The sequence below is a fragment of the Enhydra lutris genome, unplaced genomic scaffold (assembly GCF_002288905.1).
Source record: "Enhydra lutris kenyoni isolate GAN:26980312 unplaced genomic scaffold, ASM228890v2 scaffoldscaffold19, whole genome shotgun sequence".
In the NCBI taxonomy this organism is placed as follows: Eukaryota; Metazoa; Chordata; class Mammalia; order Carnivora; family Mustelidae; genus Enhydra; species Enhydra lutris.
Window position 1 is genome coordinate 24,059,859 of NW_019154103.1, and position 5,224 is coordinate 24,065,082.

Genomic DNA, 5,224 nt, shown 5'->3' on the forward strand with positions numbered 1-5,224 from the left:
TAAAATTTCTCTTAGCACCTTGAAGATGCCATTGCATTGTCTTCTGGTCTCCATTGTTTCTATTGAAATGCATGCCTTCATTTCTATTTATTTATTTATTTGGTATGTAATGCATTTTTTTTTTTAAATCTCAAGATTTTCTATTTTGGACACTGATATTTGTGACTGTCTATATGATTGATATGTCTAAATGTGGTTTTCTTTTTTTTACCTTGCTTACGGCTCTCTGATCTTTCTGGCACTATCAGTGAAAGTTCTTCTGCTATCATTTTTTAAAAACATTTTATTGCCGGGGCGCCTGGGTGGCTCAGTGGGTTGAGCCTCTGCCTTCTGCTTGGGTCATGATCTTGGGGTCCTGGGATCTAGCCCCACGGCGGGTTCTCTGCTCGGCGGGGACCCTGCTTCACCCCTCTCTCTCTGCCAAATAAATAAATAAAATCTTTAAAAAAAACATTTTATTGCCTCATTGTATTTGGATTTTACTTTTGGAGCTCCAATGTGTATTTATTAAACTGCATAATATTGTCCCATGAGGTCATGAGGTTCTGTTCATTTTTCTTTTTTTTTTTTTTTTCATTTTTCTTGAATCTTTATATCTCTGTTCCTGAGACCATAACTTCTGTGTTCCAAGTCCCTCTAAACTGGAGAGGTTCAATCTCCAAACTGTCTCCTCTCAGAATCTTCTTAGGGCTTGGTTTCAAGCTTTTTAAAGTGGGTCTAAAGTGGACCTTTCTCTGGATGTGGCCTTTATCACACAGTTGTTCAGCCTGATTTCCATGTTGTTAAGGAGGTGTTAAGGTCTATTCAGTATGTCTGGGTCAAAACTCCAAAGTCTCCAGCACTCATTAATATCTTAATATCTCTGTTCTGCTCTCACCTCTGTAGCAGTCACTCTCTTACAAGACTTGACCGGCCATGTGTATGGTTGTCTAGCCCAGCTCTCAGTCAAGTATTTATAGGAAACACTCATATGAATTGCATGACCTCTATAGACTCCTTTTCTTAATCTCCTGCCCCACAGATTCCAACCACTTCAGACATTCAGAACTTTCATCTCTGCCTCTTTAGATGTGTGTGTGTGTGTGTGTGTGTGTGTGTGTGAGAGAGAGAGAGAGAGAGAGAGAGAGATACAATTTCTGACTGAATTTCAGGTCACTGCACTGGAGCTGGGAAATACTCCCTACACAGAGGTCCAGAGAAACTAGAAGGTCACCTATTTTTTTCCTCTTAGGAACCATAGTCCATTTGTGTGGCCATGTTATTTGACATACTTAATTCTAACATTTGTTCATATTCCTCGTTGGCTATGCAGTGCCCACCCCAATAGCATCATCCTCTTATTCTTTAACTGTTGCCCTTTATTTAGCTATCTGACATTTCAATTCTACCTTCATATTCTAGCTTTCAGTAAATTCTCTTGGCCTTCTGGTTAAATAACAGTTCATGTTCTCTTTTCTGGACTACTGAACTCTATTTCCTTTTGGATTTCAGGATAGAGATAGTCTCCTGATATGGAAGTTTCTGCCCCTTAAAATATAAGACATTCTTTCTGTCAGATATGACTATGGATAACTATTACGGTTAAACCATCCTCCTACCTTCCGTCATCCTTAAGTGACAAGCAAGGGGATTCTGACACCAGGAAACACTTATTGAACCTTATTTTCTATTAGACTGTACTAAAAATAAAATGACTATCAATATAAATTTCCTCTTTTTCTTTGTTAACAAATAGAATTTAGCTAAAGATCAGAATATGTCCATCTAAATAAATATTAAAATTCCCAGATTCCTGCAAGCCCAAAGCGGCCATGTAACACTTCCCTGCACAGAAATGCACGTCAAGGGCATTAGGCAGGACTTTTGGGTAACCAGTTTAAAAACAAACAAACAAACAATCAAACATGGCTCCAATCACCTTTCCACTCATGCACTCTGTTCCACGAAGGTCTGATCTTAAACTTGAGAAGAACATGACCCAGAAAGCCATGAGATCCCAGAAGAATGAGAGGTGCCTGGAGTAAAAATGAACTAAATCTGTGGCCTAAAACCAAGCCTATATGAAGTCAGCTTGTGTCAGTCAATCTCAGCTCTACCAAAGATGTGAGAAATAAATTCTTATTTGCTATATGCCCCGAGATCTTTTTGGTATTGATTATGTAGCACTGATTCTAGTGAAGCTGACTGAAACAATAAGCTAGACTCAAATATTGGAAACTTGTAATTAGAAGATAGAAATGTAGGAGGAAATAGACCACCTCTACTACTGCCTGGGTTCACTGCCCACCTCTATTTTCATTCAGCAGATTTTCACCCAATTGATTATCCTGTGTCTCAGTTTAATTATAAAACAGGAAAAACAATCTGCTTTTTTTTGATGAGGATTAAACAGATAATAGTTTAACATACGATAATATGAAATCTAGTATATAATAGATATGTAATTAGTACTTAATACCAAACTGAAGGTTTTAGGTTTTTCTCAGCAGACCAGTGGTTTTTAACTATATTTTCATGGAAGACATGAAAATTGTTGTATGTCAGCTGAGGTGTTCCTTAATAAATGAGAATAATGGCAGCCTTTTCCTAGTAAACAGATTAAGTAAATTCATATAAATTCCTGGTTATAAGAATTTTTCTTCCCTATGTGTTTTAAAATCTTTATTGTTTGGCACAATTTGTTTGCAAGCCAGATGAAAACAAGTGAATGAACATGTGGTATTACTATTAACAGAAACAATTCAGAAACACTAATTATACTTAGTTTGATAATGTTTTTTAAATAGACATGTGTGGCCCAAATTGTCATTTTCTATTACACAAGCAAAATACAGTATTTTCTCCCAAGAATTTTGCTCCAGCTCCTGAGATGAAATTGAAAATATTTTTTTTTCATTATACTTTACAAATAATAGTGTTCTTTGAAGAACACAATAATTTGTAGATGCTTTGCATGCTTAAGATCACTGTTGTTGAGGACTCAGAATCTCTGGGGAAAAAAATCTATTTTTTTTGTTTGTTTTTGTTTTTGTAAGAGAGATCTGAGCTTGAAAGTTTATGCTCACAGTAATACATAAAGTTTAACTGAAGGTAGAAAGGGCTGGGATCCAAGCAGGCTCGAGAATAGCCCTAGTAAGATGAAAAAATGATTGTTGTCAGAAGCACAGGAGAAAAGAGTTAATTAATGAAAAAGATATTGGGAAAGTGGATAATTTGACAGCATCTGGATGCAGGTGGCAAGGGAAAGGAATGAGATCTTTGAACATTACTGCAAATGAAAATCACTCTGAGAGCTTAGTAAAAATGCATAGATAATCCTTATCCCCATTCCCAAGAATTCTAGTTCAGAATTTCTGGAAAAGTGATTTAGAACCTACAGTTTAAGCATATTCCATTTCTGATTCTGATTCAGGTAGCTGAGAGTCACATTTGGAGAAAAAAATAGAACATGAAAATCATCTGGAAGCATTAATTTGACTTTGCTATTTCAATTATTTAGCACTTCATATGTCCTAGTTTCTGGCAGGGATTGATGCAAATGGTAAATCAATGGTAAAGAATGACCCTAAGATTTCACTTTTAACCATCTGAGAGACAAATAATGCCATTAATGAAGATGAAGTACACACTGGTAAAATGACATATTGTAAGGAAGGAAAGGTGATGCATTTTTTTTTTGATGTGTTGTATATTGGACTTTTTGAAAGGTGGAAAAGCATTAAATACCAACCCTCTTCCATATATAGCTCTGAAGAAAGTTGTGAATAAGGGAGATGGAAAATCAAACAGCCATTTTATTACTGATAAAGGCCAGGCTGGAAGCTAAAATTAGGGTGTGTCACTAATGCTCTTCCTTACACTGCAATCCAGCATTAAGAAGTCTAGTCTCTGCAATTCTACTGGGCAGGAACAATTGCATTATTCTATTACTTCCAGCTAAAGCATAAAGCAGCTAAAAGATATTATCCCGTCCACACTAACTACAATAGCCCTTTACCAAAGTTTTACTATAGACCTTGTACTTGTCATTTATAATACTCATTTCAGAATTCAGAATGAGTGCAATTACTTATTGTGTTACCTCTATTTGAACTTAAATGCTATAAGAGCAAGGATCACATCTTATTTGTCTACTGTCAGATACCCATAATTTAGCATACTGCTAAGCAAGGAGTAGAAATTCTAATCAATTTGTTGAATGAATAACCTTTCTTTAAAAAAAAAAAAAAAGAACAAATGATAAGTGCCTGGGTGGCTCTTTTGGGTAAGCCTCTGCCTTTAGCTCAGGTCATGATTCCAGGGTCATCTGCTTCTCCCTCTGCCCCTCCCCCTGCTCATGCTCTCTTTCTCTCTCTAATAAATAAATTAAACTTTTAAAAAAATGTTAACTTCAGGTCTGGTCAGGCGTTTTTTGTTTGTTGGTTATCTGCTCAAACCGAAGTTCCTTGTTATTGATGTCAAAATTAAACAGATAAGGAAGGTTTTATTCAAGATTATGCCAATAGAGGAGAGAGGCCACAACTCTGTTCCAGCTCAAGCCGTCGGAACCTCCTGGAGATTTTAAAAGCTGGGGTAGGGTGCATTGTAGATCCTGTTTACTAATTGGCCTTTCCCAAAGGAAATGCTTACTTTTCCCTCTAATTTTGTGAAAGCAGTTTTACGACTTGGCACAGAGTGCGAGCCTGATTTAGCTCTTCTACCCTTCCACATTGACTGGGATAGAGAAGGGTGGCCGTCTTCTTTGATTACATTTCAAAAAGATGTTCCTTTAAAAAGACAGCCCTTGGCGGTAAAACCAACGTGAACTTTTTAAAAAGGATTTCTATTTCAGAAGGGCAGAGAATGAATTTACAATCACGAGTTTCTAAAGTAAATGCTCTAAGGGAGGTCAGGGTCTTAGAGGCAGAAAGAGGTCCATAATTTGTACCTGAGCTGAGGTAAAGTCAAGCCCGTCTTGACCAATGTTTAGCTGTGTTTCTGCAGCTTTGCACCAAGGAACTCAATTATGAACTTCCGCTCTCTCACGGTTCCCTAAAGAGAGCTGCTGTTCATTTTACACCACCTTCTTTTGTTTACTTTCCTACTTCTGACAAAACCGCAGGGCTTATCAGAGCCTTCTGGCAGGGCGCTTGCGCAGAAGACAGTACGCGCCTGACGTCATTGAACGCGCCAGCCCTTACTTGTTAGCAACCTAAAGCGTCCGTAGTATCACCGGCAGCCGAGA